We start from the raw sequence: 20,083 nt of genomic DNA, 5'->3' as shown, positions 1-20,083 counted from the left end.
CTTTTCCTTCTCCTCCTCCTTCTCTTCTCCCTCTTTTTCCTCCTTCTCTTCCTCTTTCTCCTCCTCCTCCTTCCCTTCCATCCTTTCTCCTCCTCCTCCTTCCCTTCCATCCTTTCTCCTCCTCTTCCTTCCCCTTCTTCTGTTTCTTTTCCTCCTCTCCCTTTTCCTCTTCTTTTCCCTCTCTTTTCTCTCTTCCTTCTGCTATTTTATTTTTATTTCTTTGGCAGGCTGTTGGCCCAGGGCCATTAAAATGGACAACTCTTTAGAATGAGATTGGTTAAGAAGAAGAACTGCAGGCATAAAATTAGGGCACGACCTTGGAAAAAGCTAAACTAGAACTGGAGTAGACTCCAAGTCCTCTAGGACTAAGAGACAACAATTTGTTAATTGTTTCAAAGTTGATCTTGATTCTGGAATGAGGCAGAGATCATCTGGTGGCTGCAGTGTATCTTTTACTCATCTGTTAGATGAACAAAGAAGGTGACCTTTGGTCCTCCCTTTGGGAGGCAGGACCCAAAGGATCAAAGTTGCTGGGATGTGTTTGACTTGATTGTAACAGCCCATGTTCCTAAAAAAGGAAAAAAAGGAAGCAACAGACAGAACCAAGGGTGGTTGCCGGTCTGTAATCTCTCTTGAAACCATCCCATCTGTTGAGCCACCATTGCTAAAGCCACATAAAAGTACTTCCATTTTAATTCAAATGTTCAGCGAACAGTTAAATAGCCGCCATATCCTAGAGTTTTATATTCATTCATTTGACAGGCATTTATATACCAGGCACTGGAAGAGATGTAAGTCATATAAAGATGGGAGGCCAGGCGCAGAGGCTCATGCCTGTAATCCCAGCACTTTGGGAGGCCAAGGCAGGTGAATCACGAGGTCAAGAGATCGAGACCATCCTGGCCAACATGGTGAAACCCCATCTCTACTAAAAAATACAAAAAATTAGCTGGGCATGGTGGTGTGCACCTGCAGTCCCAGCTATTTGGGAGGCTGAGGCAGGAGGGTCACTTGAACCTGGGAGGCGGAGGTTGCAGTGAGCCTATTGTGCCACAGCACTCCAGCCTAGCAACAGAGAGAGACTCCATCTTAAACACACACACACACACACACACACACACAATGAAAAAACAACAACAAAACAAGATGGGAGGGGGCAGAGAGCACTTTCACTGATTTTCTTTCATTTACTCATCACAACAGTCTAATGAGTCTGAATGGGTAATACTCCCATTTTATAGGAGGTGAACAAACTTCAGAGATGACTAAAATTTGCTCAGAGTATTAGGAGAGTATAGTATAAGCAAGGATCAAATTCTTATCTTCTGAAAACAAATGATAAAAACTAGTATCATTGAACACTTACAGTGTGCAAATGCACCGACTTAGGTGCTTTACATGTACAGTGTCACATCTAATTCTTACAGCAATCCTACAAAGTAGTTGCTATTTGTATGCTACCCAGCTTAGAGATGAGCAAACAGAGGCACAGAGAAGTTAATGTTCGCTGAACACATGCTCCCTTAGGCAGAGGGAGAGAGGAGCCAGCATCACACTCAGCCAGCATAGCTAAGCCCTCTGGTGCTGTCAGCTACTGAGGGGACTGAACTGCCCTCTGTGAGTGGGCTGTGAGTTTCAGTTTCTTTTTGTGAGGAGCGTATGAGCCCTGATTTATTTGCAATCTCTTGATTCCAGCATGCGTTCAGCAAACGTTTATGTTCCAGGCACACTTTCCGCTTGTCCTCAGAAGTGTTCCTTTTTCGGCTGTGATCACTGTGTAGCCTGGGTGACAGGGACGACATTGTGGGGTGGGGGATCGGCTTGTGGATGACTTAGTGCTTTTTTCTGGGAGTTCTAGAAGGCGCTAGTGGTGGTCACAGTGACTCCCACTGCTGTCGCTGCACCCCTAACGGTTTTCTAGGCACTTGCTCTGTGTTGTGCACTGTGATAAGCAGCTGGAAAGCATTAACTCATTTAATCTGTACAACCTGTTTATTAGGTAACTACGGATGTTATGCCCGTTTTACAGAGAAGGGTCTGAGGTGTCTCTCCTTAAAGACTAAGCTACTGACAGTCACTCAGCAAATAAATAGCAAAACTAGAGCATCTGGCAAGACAAAGGCCTTCCCTTCCCCACCTCTGGGGCAGGCTGGTCGGTCTGGCCCTCCACGGGAGCATAGCTCTGTAGGCTGCAGCCCTCTCCTGGAAGCACAGCCCGGTCGGCTCTCCTGTGGGACTCCCTGCTCAGCCTAGAGCCCTGCCTGCTCATCACGATCCTGGGCAAGGGCTGTCCGGTGGTTTGGCCAAGGCCTCCCTGGAAGAGTCACTGTCTAGGGGCTGCTCTTGTGCCTTCTGCCCGATTCCCTCAGGGAGACCCATGTGCCGGCCAGGGCAGGAGAGGGCAGGCACAAGTATGTTAATCTCCAAGTGAGTAACTTGGTTTACTTGTAACTACACAAGTGAACCATTTTTCTGGTTTTATTCACTCAAAAAAAGAAAAGAAAAGAAAAAGAAAGAAAGAAAGAAAGAAAGAAAGAAAGAAAGAAAGAAAGAAAGAAAGAAAAGGCATAACTTGTTGGGCATGGAGGCTCACACCTGTAATCCCAGCACTTTGGGAGGCCGAGGCGGGCGGATCACCTGAAGTTGGGAGTTCAAGACCACCCTGATCAACATGGAGAAACCTCATCTCTACCAAAAATAAAAATTTAGCCAGGCCTGGTGGCGCATTCCTGTGATCTCAGCTACTCAGGAGGCTGAGGCAGGAGAATCGCTTGAACCCGGGAGGCAGAGGTTGCAGTGAGCCAAGATCGCACCATTGCACTCCAGCCTGGGTGACAAGAGTGAAACTCTGTCTCAAAAACAACAACAACAACAACAACCAACAACAACATAACTCGGGGCTGTTGGTAGAAAAGGCAGGGGGAGAGGCAGGTGCTTTAATGTTTTAAATGTGTTAGACCCTAGGCGGTGAGATTGCTGCCATCACCCCGATTGATGGTCTGCAGAGGAGGGTTTCGGTTTCTCCCAGGCCTAACAGGCGTAGGCGAGGCGGGGAGAGCGGCAGGCAGTCACCGCGGCCCTGGGTCAGGTAGGAGGGTTGGGCTAAGTCCTCCCAGCCCAGGGCGGGCTGCTCGGAGACAACCTGCTTAGCCCAGAGCTCAGAACAGATGGGCAGATCCTACTTCACCTGGACTCCTCCAGTGCTCCCAACCCAAAACGCTGCCTGGCCTCTGCCACCCACAGAACCCAAAAGGACAAGAGGAGACGGGGCTGGGCCTGAGAACTGGGGTGCTGGACTCGGAGGCAGCTGCGAGGACCGACAGAGCAGGCGGCCCGCTCCTGTGTCCTAGCTGAGGCTGAGGTCCAGGGCTGGGCCGAGACAGCCTTGGTCTGAGGCCCCAGGGGAGGGTTGGTTGCATGAGCAAACCTCTCAGAATGGGACAGCGGCAAAGTCCCCGTTCCTCATTTGGTGGGGCAAGAGCTGGCAGGACACATTCTCCCTGGGGAGGGGAGCGGAAGGATCTGGGGCAGAGGTGGCGGCTGATGCCAAGTTCGTGGGAGGGAAGCTGCTGCTGAGGGGAGTAGGAGGGGAGGAGCCACTCCAGGCCTGGCCACCGACAGTCCCAGATGTGGAAGGTCATCCAGTGGACTTTTCTAGCCTTTGTTTGTGAAGAACTAAGAACTCGACAGCTTGTCACTCGGGGCACATCACTGGAGCATGTGACACAACTCAGGAAACAGGGAAGTTCAACAAGTTTAGGTTTCCAAAATTCAGGCAGCCTGAGCTTTGCATAATAGATTTAAGTCTGGGATACCGAGCACTTAATCCAGCACTTTGGGACACCGAGGCGGGCAGATCACTAGGTCAGGAGTTCGAGACCAGCCTGGCCAATATGGCGAAACCCCGTCTCTACTAAAAATACAAAAAATGAGCCGGGCGTGGTGACGCATGCCTGTAATCCCAGCTACTCGGGAGGTTGAGGCAAGAGAATCATTTGAACCCGGGAGGCGGAGGTTGCAGTGGGCCGAGATTGTGCCACTGCATGCCATCCTTTGCAAGAGAGTGAAACTCCGTCTCAAAAAAAAAAAAAAAAAAAAAAAATCACTCAAAACACTTGAAGCTCCAGGCTGGGGTTTCCTCATTAGCTAATCCTTTGCTTATTCCCAACTTATTAAGATATATAGATTAATAGGTGTGATCATGAGATCAATAGACATAGAGATAGATATTGGTATTATTTTTCTGATTATAAAAATAATATGTATTTTAGAAAATTACAAAGATATACAAAGTCACAGAGGGGAAAATTTAGAATCACCCATAAATTTAGAGAGAACCACCAGAAAGATTTTTGGTATTTAGCCCTCTGGGATGAACTTTATGCATTTGTGCAAATACATATAAATACATGAACACATATTTATACGTTATTTTTACAAAAGGAGTTGTACAATACAAACTTCTCTTAATATATTTTGAACATTGCTAAGTTTTTATTTTATATCGTTATGTTTAAATGGCTGCTTAGTAGTCCATTGGATGGATGGATGGACAGTAATTTTAAAAATTAATTCGCTATTGTGGGACATAGATTGTCTCCACTTTTTCACTATTAGAAACAAGCCTGAACTGTACATGCTTATAGAAAACCTCTCCACATTCTGTTTTATAACGGGTGCAAAGTTAGTTGTGGGGGGACCTTTGAATTTCTGAATCATAGGTTGGAAGAATTATGATTTGCATGTGGGAGCTTCGCTGCCTGCAGGAGTCAGGGCTGGGATCTCGGAGCCAATGGAGTGACATGGCAACTTCGCAAATTAACCAAACTTTTATTTGGATTAATAAAACAATGTCCAGAAGAGAAAGTGTCAGGCCCTGACTGGAGAACTGTGAAAAGGTCTGATGATAACTATAACAGGGGAATTGGCAAATGGGAGTTTGTCTAGAGAAGGACACAGGGTGGTGGAGGGTTCTTCGAGGGAGCCCTCAGAGCACTTCCAAGTTTGTAGACTTGGGGGTACCCATTTGGCCACAAAATGTGTGGATTTGAGCTTTTTCAGTCATAACGGACCAAAACGTTGAAGATGGAATGCCAGCAACTGATTCGGTTGAAGCCCTGCAGCTTTCTGTAAAAGAACTCTAGAGGGCAAGTGTGATGACCCCATGTTCATCACAGTCCAAGGCTTTGTCTTGTCCATCATCCTTAGTGCCTGGCTTCCATCTTGATGATTACCTCATGGTCCTATGTGACAGCTGGGCTCCAGACATCCCTAGCCATCACATCTTTGTCTCAGGCAGTGCTGGTATTCACGCAGAATGCATAGGTTTGGCCAATTAGTTGTTTTAACATCAAGGTACTTCTGAACAGCTGGGCAAAAAGCCACTGCCTCTTGGCATGCCTGATCATCTCGAAGATCCAGCAACTAAAGAGTTAACATAGGCTCCAGCAGGACCCTCCAAGATTGCTCAGCCCTAAGGCTGATGTCCATTGGAATGGTTGAACCTGATCAAAATCACCCCCATATCCAGCTAGGGAGGCAGGAGGGGCAAGCAAAAGGCTCACTTCCCAGGGGAGTTGGTCTCCTTGGCGGAGCCTTTCCTAGAAGACCTCCACCAGCTTTCATTTAAGGTTCTTTGACTGCCACACCTGCAATGCAAGCTGGGAAATGTAGTTCTGTGCTAATAAGGTGTCCTATATTTCCAACCATTTAAGGTTCTTTCTCTAAGGAAGCAGGGGTGTTGAGCAGGCGATCATTGGCCCCTTCTCAGAAGAGCAAACTCTATGGTAGCTACAGTGGAAGAGGCTCAACCTCTCACACTTTAGTGTGAATAACATCTCAAATTAAGTCAGCAACATATTGGGGGAAGATAATTCTTCTTCCCCATTATAGTAGCTGACTGTATGTGTGTGTGTGTGTGTGTGTGTGTGTGTGTGTGTGTGTGTGTGTGTGTGTGTGGTTTGGGAAGGAGAAGGGTGGATGGAGTGGCAGGGGTTATACAGTTGGGATGTTGGATCTCCAGAAAGAAAAGAAGGAACAGATTCCTATTTCTGGTTGTTGGGGAAAAACATGACACTTCCCTCTGCTGAGACCAACTGCCTTAAGAAAACCCCTCCTTTAAATAAAAACAAACCCCTGTTTAGAACAAGAATAGATAAATAAAATAAAAACGAAACCTTCCCCCAAAGCTGGTAGAAGTTTAAATTGGAAGGCAATTTGGCAGTATTCAGCAAAACAGAAAATTCACACACTGTTTGACCCAGCAAATCCACTTCCTGGAGTCTACCCTAAGAAATATTCATTTGCCTGTGTGAAGATGTGAGCACAAAGATGTTGATTGTAGTGCGGTTTTAAAAGGGGGAAAATTAGAAACCACATGAATATCTATCAATAGGGGATTTGTTGAACCAAATTAGGATATATCCATTCTGAAGAATTAAAAGAATGAAGCAGGCTTATTGTATCATCACAGGAAAAAAATCTACAAAATATAGTTGAAGGAAAATATGCAAATTGAATAACAATTGGAATGCAAATTTAGTATATTACTGTAAAAAAATGTGTATACATATATATGCCAGTATATAAAAGGGAACTAGGAGAGAACCTCACATTGTTGACAGTGGGAAGGTAGTAGGGGCGAATGTTGAAGGAACTTAGAAGCTTTGTTCTATATACTGCTTAACTCTTTCAATCAAAATGTATTCATGAATTATTTATGCAATTAAAAAACTCATGTTGACAAACTGTAGAGTCTGTTGGAGCAGGCAGCTGGAGAGACACATCGGGAGTGGTAGGTAAAAGACTGTTGCATTTTCAGTACAGCATAAAAATAATGTAATACTAAAATGAATGTCAATAAACCTATAATAATAACATAAATGACACAGCAAACTTATGTAGTTCTTGTTATGAAGATGGACAGTTCTAGACACACTACATACATTCATTTATTTAATCTTCATGATAACTCAATGAGATTCATGTTATTATTAAATATTTTTATTTCTCTTTGACAAATTAAGGAACCAAGGCACAGGGAGGTGAAGTAAGTTGCCTGTTTTAGGCTGTTTTTGCATTGCTATAAAGAAATACCTGAGAGTGAGTAATGTATAAAGAAAAGAGGTTTAATTGGCTCATGGTTCTGCAGGCTGTACAGGAAGCATGGTGCTGGCATCTGCTCAGCTTCTGGGAAGGCCTCAGGAAGCTTCCAATCATGGCAGGGGTGGAAGGGGAGCAGGCACATCACCTGGCCAGAGCAGGAGCAAGAGAGACAGGGTGGGGAGGAGGTGCCACACATTTTTAAATGACCAGATTGCAGGGGAACTCACTATCATGAAGCCAGCACCAAGCCATGAGGGATCCTCCCCCATGATCCAAACACCTTCCACCAGGACACCCCTCTGCCCAGCACTGGGCATTCCAAGTCAACAGGAGATTTGGGTGGGGACAAATATCCAAAGTACATCATTGCCTAAGGTCACACTGCTGCTACGAGGCAGAATAGGGAATCTAACCCAGGTGTTCTGACTGTGGGGCTCATGCTCTTAACCCCATTCAGTGCAGCCTGTGTGCAATGGTGGCATTGCCTGTAGTTTACAGAGCAGATTCACATACATCATCACATTTGTTTCTCAGAGGGGTTACTGTCTGCCCCTCTGTGCCCAGCCCAAGGCTAACTGCCTTACAGTTCAGCCCGTTCACGCTGAACTGTTCAGCCCTCATGACTCATTCCCTCCACCATGCCCACTGACGACTGTTCATTACTCTTCATGGTCTCCATGACACAGATGAAGAAACAGGCTCAGAGACTTTACAGCATTTTCTCAGATTCTCATGGCTGGCGTCTCAATTTGGGATTCCCCCAGAGCAGATGAACAAGGATTTAGTTGCAGGTGGCTTATTCGGGAGGGAATGGGGGTGTGAGCATTAGTGCAAGATGGGAGGACAGTTATACTGTGGGACCTGGGCTTTGTCCTGCTGAGGACCTGCTGAGACAATGCAGAACAGACCACCGAGGGCTGGGGCGGGGGGTCTTCATGATTGCACGAGGGGCTCTCCTCAACACTTCTAGTTTGTCCTGGGGGAGGACCAGATGCATTTCTGGGGCCAAAGAAAACCCCAGGCAGAGGTGCAGGAAGCTGCTAGCTTGTCCTGGGACTGCCGGCAGTGGGTCACAGGGATGTAGACGACCATTAAAGTTGATAAATGGAGCAGAATCAAGATTTGAACTCAAGAATCTCTTGCGTCATCATCCACCGACCCATCTGAGGAGTGCAGAGCATGGCTCTGGAAACTGAGTCCAAGAGGGAGTTCCCTGGCTGCTTTCCTAGTCTGAATCGTTTTGAGAAGGGGAGGATTAACTGAGGGGAAGAGGAAACCTTGAAAAAACTGCTTTGCAGCAGCCAACATGGTCCCTGGCTCTTTTTCTAATTCCTTATACTTGCCTTGCCTTTAGGCTTGCTTGTTCCTTACTGCATCGTTCCAGAGAGACCTTCTGTGCCGCACACTACAGTTACACCCCCTCCTATGCCACTTAGCGCTCACCATTGCCCAACATAGGAAGTACTTTATGTCTCCCTCTTGATTCTCGCTTTCTCCTGTGTTGGAGCATAAACTGGACAGAGGTAAGACGTGTTCGCTGCTCTATCCCCAGCACCTAGCACATGCCTGCCATGTGGAGGGCCTCCAATAAGCATTTGCTGGTGGAATGATGAAGAAGGAAGGGGCACTGGGGAGGGGGTAAGGATCTCCATGGAGAGCAACATGGTAGGGGGTGGTAGAGACAGGGGGTAAAAGGATGAGAGGGACCCTCTCCAAACAAACCTGATCTTAATCTATTTTTATTGAAAGCCTATTGAAGTCCCCAGACCCTCCTTCTACTCTGGCCCTGCTTTCCTGACCGGGAGAGCAGCCTTGCTGGCCTGGGTGGAGGACGGCATGGGTTTGGGGTTTGGGAGGCCTGGGGTTGCCTCTCTGGTGTGCAGAAAGGGAGGGAAGACAGTTGCCAGCTGCAATGCCCAAGAGCAGGGAGCAGGTGCCTTGGCAGCTGGGCCTTGACACAGGCAGCAGAAGCTTCCTGCTAGAGCCACAGCTTGGCCTTGCAGCCTGGGAAAGACTGTATTAAAGGTGAGGTCTCTGTTGCTCTGCAGTTGGGCCGTGGGTTGCTCAGCCAGATGGGAGTTTAATTGGCTTCCTGCTCCCATGCAGGTCTTGGCTCTCTGGGGTCATGGTCTGGCTTCTGACCCCCCACAACCCCTGAGACAGGAGCATCTTTTCCCATGAGGACCCTAAGAGCTTTTATAGCTTCAGATCACCACATGCTTCCTTGCCGCAGCCTTCTCTCACTGCCTATCCTGGTCCCTGGGAGTGCCGTTCCCTTAACAACTCACCGATAGCTGCTTTTTGTTGAGCAGCTTCCAAGGTGCCAGGCCCTGTGCTAAGGGATTCCTGCCTATCTCTGCCCTTCACCATCAAACTCCCTGTGAGACTGATACTGTTATTTTTCCCATTTTGCACATGGATACGAATGATTGCAATCATTTGTTGAGGGTTTTCCACGTGCCAGGCACTGTCCTAAGCACTTTATATCTGTGACAGATTGTGTTCTTGTTCCCGAGCCTTTGCTCCCCCTCCCAGTGGGGCCATCATGCGCTCCACCCTGTTGACAACATGTGTGACTTGTTTGGCAAATGGAATGGAATTGGAAGTGACATGCTTCTGGGTAGAAGTTCCAAGAGCCACTGCAGTTCTGCCTGTCTTCCCTCCACATCAGCCCCGCCTGGCGCTGATAGGGGCGGGTTCCTCTGTCTGGTTCCCAGAGTACAGACAGGCAGCCAAGCCGCACTGAACATGGAACGGGAGCAGGACATCAACCTTTGTTGTTGTAAGCCACTATGATTTGAGGGTTGTTTGCAGCATAATCTATCGAAAGCTGGTGGATACAACCTGCATTACCACATCTAATCCTAAGAATAACCCTGGAGGGCAGGTATTCATATACCCATTTTCAACATTAATACTCTAACTCTTCTAAATCCTGGAGGAGGAGTCTGTGCGGCTCAGCCTGTATGTAGAGTCAACTTTAAAGAAACACAGGACAAGAGCCAAACTAATTACAAGGGAATTTTATTCTTACATCTTTAGAAAAAAGAGTCCAAATGTAGCTCTCAATTGAATTCCCTCTGCCCTCCCAACCACTTTTCTTTCACCCCCAGCTGCTCCCCAGCCTGACACAAATGTCCCTGACTTCTCCCCTGTCTGAGCTCCTTATTGCTTTTCTCTCCTTCCCTCACCAAAGCAGACCATTTTTTTTTTTTTCCATTTACAAAAAGCTTGGATACTCCTTCTCTGGAGAACTCAATATCTGCTGGTTTTCAGGATAGGCAGGTTTTGCACCCCCCGAAGAGCCTCCGTTCCACACCACTGCACTAGGGTCCAGCCCCCAACATCTCCTAGGACAGACTAGATGACTTGGTCAGCTCTGATCCCAGCAAGCAAGAATCTTCTGCTGAAATAAGAAAGAAGAGGGGAAATCAGGCTGGTAGATTTCTCACTGATGGGCAGTGGGAGGGAGGGGCAAAGGCTGTGTCAACCCCACGTTAATATTTACCGTTACAGTAGTAATAATAGTCGCTAATATTTATTATGCATTTATGTTCCAAACACTATGCTAAGCCTTTTTTTTTTTTTTTTTTTTTTTTTTTTTGAGATGGAGTCTTGCTGTGTTGCCCAGGCTGGAATGCAATGGCACGATCTCGGCTCACTGCAACTTCTGCCTCCCGGGTTCAAGTGATTCTACTGCCTCAGCTTTCCGAGCAGCTGGGATTACAAGCGTGTGCCACCATGCCAGGCTAATTTTTGTATTTTTAGTAGAGATGGGGTTTCACCATATTGGCCAGGCGGGTCTCGAACTCCGGACCTCAGTTGATCCACCTGCCTCGGCCTCCCAAAGTGCTGGGATTACAGGTGTGAGCCACCGCACCTGGCCACTAGGCCTTTTATGTACGTTTATGTCATTTATTCCTTATTGAAACCCTGTGAGATAATGAAAGTCCCCTTTTAGAGACGAGGAAGTTGAAGCATAAAGACATTGAGAAATTTGCCTAAGGATATAAGCTAAGAAGTGATAGAACCGAGGTTCAGACCCGGTTCTGAATCCGTGGCCTCGGTCTGTCACCCCTGTGCTGACCTGTGCTGATACAGTTGGCTCAGAGCTCCAGTGCCTTCCCAGAGCCCCTGGGACACATTGCTAGCACCTGAGCACGCCTGGGAGCCCTCCAGGCTGGTCCCTGCATATTTCACAGGCTTGGTCCCTCTCACTTCGTCCATCAACTCCACGGCCATTCACTTCTCTCAACATCCCCGAGGTGCCTTGCTCTGTTTCCCTTTGGGGTCCAGATCTGCATGAGGACACCTGTCTGTCCAGCCTGTCTGTCTCCCTGGTTAAGGGACCCTGATCTTTCAGACCACAGCTTTCTTCACCTCCTCTGGGCTCCCCTGCTGACAGCTGTGCTCTTATGCTCCTTGCTGACTGTCCACAGTGTTTCTCCAGCTGCATGTGTGCCCAGGGCACAGCACAGGCCTAAGACAGAGTGTGTGCTGAATTAATATTTGTGTAGTGAATGGATGACTGCTGTTTGGTGTTCAGTTTGTGTTAAATGGATTATTTTGTTACTCTACTGGATGATATTTCCTGGCTCATGGTTCCGGGCCACATCTGTGGTATTCACTGTCTTCCTTCTGGCCTGGTGATGTGGTTTGGCTGTGTCCCCACCCAAATCTCATTTTGAATTGCAGTTCCCATAATCCCCACGTGTCGTGGGAGGGACCTAGTGGGAGGTAATTTAATCGTGGGGGCGGTTACACTCATGCTGTTCTTGTGATAGTGAGTGAGTTCTCATGAGATCTGATGGTTTTATAAGGGGCTTTTCCCCCTTTTGCTTGGCACTTTGCTGTTGCCACGTGAAGAAGGATGTGTCTGTAAATTTCCTGAGGCCTCCCCAGCCATGCTGAACTGTGAGTCAGTTAAACCTCTTTCCTTCATAAATTACCCAGTCTTGGTATGTCTTTATTAGCAGCATGAGACCAGACAAATAACACCTGGTACTTGACGTTTTCATATTTGCCACATGTGATTTTCTGCCTTTATCACCTCCAAGCAGACCTGTTTTTTCCCCATTAACAAAAGTCTTGGATATCCCTTGTCTGGAGGAACTTGGTATCTTCTTTTTAATTTTTTTTCCAGGATAAACAGGTTTCATACACCCTGAGATAACTTATCAAGAAGGCTTCCTTCCACACCCATTGACCCAGGCAGGGTCCAGCACCCCCAGTGTCTGGATGAGTCCCCAGCCCAGATAATGTTTCACTGGAGTTAGCATATCATAGATTTGTCACATAATGTTCTCTGCACTCCAGGCATCCATGACAAAACATGGATATCAGTCTCATCCAAAGAATAAAAAAATTATTTTACAACTTACGGCCAAAAACAAAAAAAGGAAAGAAAAGAAAAAACCAAATAACCAACAAAAAAATGGCAAGCATTGGCGGCTTCATCTGAGGCTTCGTCTTTCCTTCCAACTCAAAGAGAAGCAGGAGGTCATACAGCTTCCCATAGAACCTTGGAATTTTCACATTTGCTGCTTCAGAGGTGCTGGCTGCATCCCCTGTGTCTCCCCAGGGCCAGGAGAACTTTCCTGCGCTTGGCATAGAGAAGGTTTGAGTGGGGATAGGAGGGGGAGTGTGGGCAGGGTCTGGAAAGCTGCTCCTTTAGGTCCTTTCACCCATACTGCTATACACTTAGGTATACTTCAGACCTGTGCATCATCTGATTTATACCAAGTACAAATTGACAGGGGGGCACGCACAGTCATGGCTGAATTCTAAGCCTGAGAGTGGAGATGCTATCGGGGCCCAGCAATGTGCTCAGTTGACATATAAGGCTCCAAGTCAATAATCCCTCACATATGCTCAAAATCTCTACAACGATAAACTAACAATGATTGTTCTCCAGGCACCGTTCTAGAGGCCTTATATTAGTGCTTCTCAAACTATGTCAGAATCACTGGGAGGGCTTGTTAAAATGCAGATCACTGGGCTCCATCCTCACAGTTTTAGATTCAACAGGTCTGGAGTGGGACCTGAGAATTTGCATTTCCAGCACGTTACCAGGTAGGCTGAAGCTGCTGGTCCAGGGATCATGTGTGAAGAACCATTGCCTTACATGTGCTTTCTAATTACATTCTCAGAAGAACTCATCTTTGAATTTACAGGTGAAGGTTAAGGATGGAATTCAAGCTTCCATGGCCAGTAACTGAGAGAGCAGGGATTCTAGCCCACCCTCAGCTGATCCCAAAGCCCATTCTCCTTCCCTGTAGCCGCTTTATCTTCCCGTCACACCTCTCTGCCTTGGGAACTTTGCGTAAAGACAAACCAACAAACCACCAAACACAATCGCAAACGCTTAAAGGAGCCGTTCCCCGTGTAGCCCTCTGCTACTTTTACCTCCGTGATAGAGACAAGCTAAGTAAGATTTAGTGGTATGACAGGCACGTAACAGTCCATGACTGCAAATCAAATGCTTGGCAGAGCTGGGGCTCGAGAGTCTGATTCCTGCCTGGTAGGGAAGTCCCAAGGCTGCAGCACGTTTTAATCGAGGTGCAGCAGGATCAGGGATGCAGTTTTGAAATGGTCTGCAGCCATGGCAGCCTTCCATACTGCTTCCACGCTCCACTGGCCATCTCTTGGCATAGCAGGGAATGGCTGCACAGCCCCTGCTCTGGAGGGCGCCTCGAGAGTGGCTTTATAGGAAGCTCTGGCGCCATGGAACCTTGCTTAAAAGCTGATGCATTTGTAAACAAGCAGAATAGCAGCTGCCAGACAGCTGGGAATCTATAGTCCCAACCAAATGGGCCAGCAGGGAGGGATGAGGAGAGTGGAATTTTTTCTTTTTCTTTTTTTACAAGACTGAGAGAATGGCATGTAACATTTAGCCTTGCAAGTAATACAGACATCACATTGAGAAACGTCTATGGGCACACATCTGTCTCTTGCAGTCATCTTGGGACCCGTGGGCACACTCTCCATCAGCCACATTGTCTTCCATTCCCTGGGCGAGGGCTGTTACATCAGCATTGTTTCAATTGTGACATTGACCGTGAGCACGGGGAATGGGTAAACTCACTCCTCAATGGTGCTTTAAGTACCTTTGTGCATAGGAAAAAATCAAAAGATGCCTAAGGCACAAGAGGTCTCCTTCTCCAGTAAGAAAAACCAAATTTTATCAGAGATTTGGTTCCCTTTTAATAGTGATCCAGAGATTTTTATGATGTTTCTTGATTTCCTCTGCAAATATTTACCTCTCAAAAAGTGACAATGAAAGTGAAAATGGTAATAACCTAAAGGACAAGCTAAACTCGAGGCAGGAACATCAGTAGCATCTTGGTCAGACATTAAAAATGAAAAATAGGAAACATACTCAAATCTTTCAAAGATTGGGGACTGGATAAAAGCTTGAAGAACTCCTGGGAAAAAAACTCTTCTGAATAGATTTCAAAGCTCTGCTGAGCTGAATGACAGGAGGATTTTTTCTTTTTCTTTTTTTTTTTTTAATGGAAAGAGTTAAATGTACCACTTCTCTGGGTTCCGGGAGAAACCCTTTTTATTCACTGGCAGTGACTACCTTCCCTGGACCTCCTGTGAACAGCTTTTCCTTTAGCCTTTTCTGGGGTAAGACCTGACAATTCAGAAATACTGAGTGTCTTTTCATAAAGCCAGTAATGAATCCATAGGCAGAAGGACAAAATTGCATTGTGTGCAGATTCATCACATTTCATTGACGAGGCCTGCAGAAAGGTACCAAGTACTTTCGCACCATCAATGAACCCACTAGTGCGGTTGCCAGGCATGCATTGTCAAACGGCTGATGCTCACCTCTTTCAGCGCAGACACTTTTAATTCTCCTTCTGTCATACTGGGTGGAAGTCTTCCTAAAAAGAAATCACATAACAACTTTGCCTTATGTCTCGTTCCTTAGGCACAGAAACTATAATACAGAGTTATCTACCAGGGTTATGTGCCCTAGAAGACCCTAGTTCTTAAAGTTTTCCTTTTGCCTATTCTGCTGCTGCCAGGTTTTCCTTCAAAAAGGAACCTCTCACTGTTCCTAACAGTGGCTGCGGAGGATTTGGACATCTGTATGGAAATGGGGAGGCACGGTAACTCCAAGGTTAGAGACTGTTCACCAGCTCCTTTGAAGAGGGGTCCCCAGTCACTATGTGAATCAGGCAAGTCATAACTATGCTTGAAGAAATAACTCAAAAGACACACTGTTTTTCAGGGCTGGCACTTCTGAAAGTGATTTTGCTCAGGAATTTGAGGGGGAGAAGCCCTCTTTTGCTTGGTGTCACTAAAAGTCTTTTATTCATCACATTGCTACAGACGTGGATGTGTCAGGGGTGCGGCAGGGAGGGCTTTCAGAGCTGAGTGCCAGTCCCTCTCCTAGAGCTGGGGCACCTAGAGGTGGTCTCACAGGTGGCTGGCCTTCGATTGTGAGCTGGGAGGGAGGGGAGAGTGCTGGTGAGCAAGCAGCAGGTCCTGTAAATTAAGAAGGCACCCGTGAGTGTCTCCCCATGTCTCCATGGCCAGTCTCTTTTCCCTACCATTTCTCAAAGGACTCTGTTTCTCTGCCCTCCCTTCAGATAGTTATGAACTCAGGATTTTCAACCTTAAGTAGTTTTCAATGTCTGAAGCCCGAGTTGTAACAACAGCCCTTCTGATGTCCCACTTCTCTAGTATTCTAGTTCCTTTTTTGATGGTGATGAGTATTTAAAGCCATTTTCTGTCTTTGGACATGTGGCTAGTTTGTCTCTTGAGCTGCCTGACACTTGTTTGTGGTCTGTAAAGAGCACGTGAGTTCATCCTCGGAATGGGGTGAGTGGTATCTACACAGCAGGCTTCCTGAAACAGGGATTGCACAGATTTTTCCAAATGTTACAGTAAAAGATGAGAGATCTGAATTCAAATAAGTGGACTGAGAATCATGGGATTCTTTAGGGAACATGTATTTTACAGATGGGGAAAAAGAGGTCCAGAGAGAGAAACTGATTTGCCAAGTGCCACTCAACCTGTGAGTGGGGAGGTGGGCCCATAAGCCAGGCCTTCTGATTTCAAGTTTAATGCTCTGCCTGTTACTGCCCTATCTAATTTCCTTTGATTGCTGGAGTAGTTTCATTTCCAGTGGAATAATTTCTTAACGCTTGTGACCTACTAATTTAGGAGGAATTAAAATGTACTAACATTAACATCAGTTGCAGAAGATTTTTTTTTTTTTTTTTTTGAGGCAGGATCTTACTCTGTTGCCCAGGCTAGAGTGCAGTGGTGCAATTGTGGCTCACTGCAGCCTTGACTTCCTGGGCTCGAGTCATCCTCCCTCCTCAGCTTCCCAAGTAGCTGGCACTACAGGTGGGTGCCACCACACCCACCTGGTTTTTAAAATTTTTTGTAAAGATGGGGGTCTCGCTATGTTGTCCAGGGTGGTCTTGAGCTCCTGGCCTCAAGGGATCCTTCTGCCTTGGCTTCCCAAAGTGCTGGGATTACAGGTGTGAGCATTTAAAAAAAAATAAAACATAGTGCCAGGGTCCTGAAAATTTCTTGATTTTCAGCCCCCACGTTGCCCTGCCATATGCAAAGCTTATTTAAGACCAGAAAATTTCCAAACTACTTCACTTTTCGCTGTGGGAACTATTTAGTAGATCTAAAATGAAGTGTTTTTTTTTTGTTGGTTTTTGTTTTTGTTTTGTGCATGTGTACATCAAAGAGTATTATAACTCAGAGAAAAAGCATTTACCTGCTCTTGGGTTAGGGGAAATTAAAGGAATGAAAGAAAATATGCACGGGGGTGTTAGTTTATCACACAGCAGCAAGAAGCCCCGGGTCAGTGTTTCTTCACTGTGAAAGCAAGTTTGAACCTTGAGCCCAGATTACACGATGAACCTTGGCTTCTAATCTTAATAACTAATTTCTCCTAAGTTAACTTTTCCTCCATATATTCCTCTAGTTCTAACATAGCACTTTAGAACACTCTGATTATAACAGGAATTTCTCCAGGGATACAGGGAAATTTGAACTTCTTAGCACTTAATGAAAAGCTCAGGTTTAATTTAATCCCTGTGATTGGGCTGGTTTAATTAATTTCTCATAGCACTTAAAACTTTGTTGATTTACCTGACTCGTGATAAGTTTATTTCCAGGCAGTTTTTCTTTTCCTAACATCAAGCTTACTAAGAATACTGAATTGAAGTCATGAACTTAGGTGAAAAACAATCATGCTTTGCAGCCAGGGTTGCCAAATACTTCACAGGACATAATGATACTAAAAGAAAAAAGTTTGTTTATCTGAAATTCAAATTTAACTGGGAGTCCTGTATTTTGATCTGCTAAATGTAGCAACCCTATTTGAACTTTGTAATAGATGCCCTCCTGAAATTTTGTGGTAGAGATTTTGCAAATAAAATCATGAACGTTTTGGGGAGCTGAATGTCTGTCCTTTGATAAACATGTGCATAACAAGTTCAGATTTTATATATATCTGGCTTGCTTTAGGTGCAGTATATCTGTGTGTTTTATAAATTCAATTTAAAAAAGTTTACTTTAAATATCAACCATTGCTTACCCTCCCTCACCCAGCCACAAATTATACAATTTCATAATTTGCAAACTTCACAGCACGGTTTAGAAGTATACCATTGTTCGTTCATGCCAACGTTTAGGTGCCTACATTTCATGACTTTTGAGCCTCTTTCGTGAAAACCCTAGCCTGGTGTGAACTTTGTGAGATTTTTCTGGAGCTCTCTGAGCCACTAACCCAAAAGAGTTCCACCTAGGACTTTGGTAACCACGCTAACAACACTTAATAAATGCTCACTGTATACGAAACCATGTGTATGCTCTCTGTATGCATTATTTCATCCAACCCCGATGCTCGTATGCCCAAGGGTACTGTTATTATCTTCATTTCACAGAGGAAACAAAAGACCCAGTAACTTGCCTATGGATTCACAACCAGTAAGTGAAAGTGCCGGCATTTAAACCCAGGTCTGATTCCAACATGCCTTTTAACTCTTACCCACATCAGCAAGTTTCCCACTCCCACCATAGAAAAGTTGGGGGCTTGTGGTGGGCCTTGTGGAGCATGGGAGGTGTAGAAACTCACTGAGAGAAGGGAGAACCAAGGGGGGTCTACTGCAATCAACTGGCGAGGGCACCCTACGAAGAGCTCATGTAGGATGGAGTGGGTTGTTTCCATTCTCTTAAGAGATGTGTTTGCAATAGAAAGCCTAGGATTTGAAATTCATGAATTATTTACAAATACTTTGAAATGACAGTGTCTATGACTTCTGTGTACATAAAAGTCACCTGGAGGACTTGCAAAAGGATTCCTGAGCCTGTGCTTTGAGGTTCTGATTAAGATTCCAATTCAGGCCGGGCGCGGTGGCTCACGCCTGCAATCCCACCACTATGGGAGGCCGAGGCGGGCGGATCACCTGAGTTCAGGAGTTTAAGACCAGCCTGGCCAACATGATGAAACCCTATCTCTACTAAAAATACAAAAATTAGCTGGTGTGGTGGTGGGTGCCTGTAATCCCAGCTACTTGGGAGGCTTAGGCAGAGGTTGCAGTGAGTTGAGTTCATGCCACTGCACTCCAGCCTGGGCAACTGAGCGAGACTCCATCTCAAAAAAAAAAAAAAAAAAAAGATTCCAATTCAGTGGTCCTAGGAGTCTGAAAGCAAGACTTGCTGCTTCATACTTTGCAGCTTTACTTCACTCAGTTGCATGTGTGAGCCAATGCAGACACACTTTGAGAAACCCAGATAGAGACTGTGTTCTGCAAGGGCAGAATTTGAATTACGTATCTTTGTATCCTCAAACCTAGAACAGAGCTAGACACATGGTAAACATCCAAAAATTACTGAGAGGGAATTACAATGCATGATCTTAATAACTAATTTATTAATTAAGGGTTTCCGTTGACATTTCGGGCAGCTTGAGAATAACCAATTATAATTCTAATCATGACTACAGAATTTTCTTCTGGGTTTTATGACTATAGAGTTTTCTTCTGGGTTTTACAAGTGTAAGAGTTGACTTTGATCTCCTGGGTCTACATTTCTGGGGTGGGGAATGGGCTGCTGGTGGTGATGAGCATGTATTTGTATTTGTGTACGGTGAAATCCTCGCTGTTCTTTTTCCGTGAAACCAGTGGGCACGCTTCTTAGGATGTGAATATGCATCTCTGCATTGCTCCTTTGCACAGTTGACACTGGAGATTAGAGTTGAGCTGTAAGCTTGTAAAAAGCCTTTGAGGAAACCCTTAATGAGGAACTGATCCTTTTAAATTCAAGTCTAATTACTTTTACAGCAACATTTCTATTTTGGATGCTTTCAATGAATAAAGTCTCTTTTATGCCATTGATGTAATACTAGCCCTTCCATTGCAGCAGAAAAAACACCCAACACGTGGCCTGACAGATAGACGCCAATGAGGGAGCCGATAACTCTTTTCTGCCTGAGCAGTTCACTTGATTTCAAAGGCCACCAGGAGAGAAAAGCTTGGATCCCACGTTGACAAGCGCTTGAAAAGACTTCTATCTTTTTTCTGCTATCCAGTCATTTGCTTCCTCTACTCTCGGTGGGGTGACAAGCAACCTCAGGCCACAAGCCTTTGAGTGTAGTGTCCTATGGGTCCCCGGGAAATTGGAAGGGGTATTGCGGTCATTTTAGTCACACAGACACATGCCTTTTCAATATCTAATATTTGATGGAAGCCATTTGGGGGCACTCTGGCAATTGGGTTTTCACAAATCGGATTTTGAGACATAACAGACACTAAGGAGGTGTTTTACAAATTGTCCCCACCATAACATAAAAAGGTTACTTTAAGAAGCACCTCAGGGCTGGGTGCAGTGGCTGACACCTGTAATCCCAGCACTTTGGGAAGCCGAGGCGGGCGGATCATGAGGTCAGGAGTTCGCAGACCAGCCCGACTAGCCTGGGGAAACCCCATCTCTACTAAAAATA

The 20,083-nt window shown here is 45.7% G+C and overlaps 1 protein-coding gene across 2 annotated transcripts in view; it reads left to right on the top strand.

Annotated features, from left to right (window-relative positions):
* The window catches only part of LOC114673426 (uncharacterized), a 450,214-nt gene that overhangs the window by 18,500 nt on the left and 411,631 nt on the right, over positions 1-20,083 (top strand). Inside the window, exons 4-5 of one of the 2 annotated variants that reach the window (XR_013408017.1) lie at positions 8,459-8,627; positions 10,712-11,719. The exons of the other annotated variant lie outside the window; for it this stretch is intronic. The gene's annotated coding sequence lies outside the window, so the exon portion shown is untranslated. Of the gene's footprint in view, positions 1-8,458; positions 8,628-10,711; positions 11,720-20,083 lie in introns of those variants that run through there. 2 annotated transcript variants of the gene reach the window in all.

The sequence above is a fragment of the Macaca mulatta genome, chromosome 17, assembly GCF_049350105.2.
Source record: "Macaca mulatta isolate MMU2019108-1 chromosome 17, T2T-MMU8v2.0, whole genome shotgun sequence".
Lineage (NCBI taxonomy): Eukaryota > Metazoa > Chordata > Mammalia > Primates > Cercopithecidae > Macaca > Macaca mulatta.
This window is presented reverse-complemented; position numbering and strand designations above follow the sequence as displayed.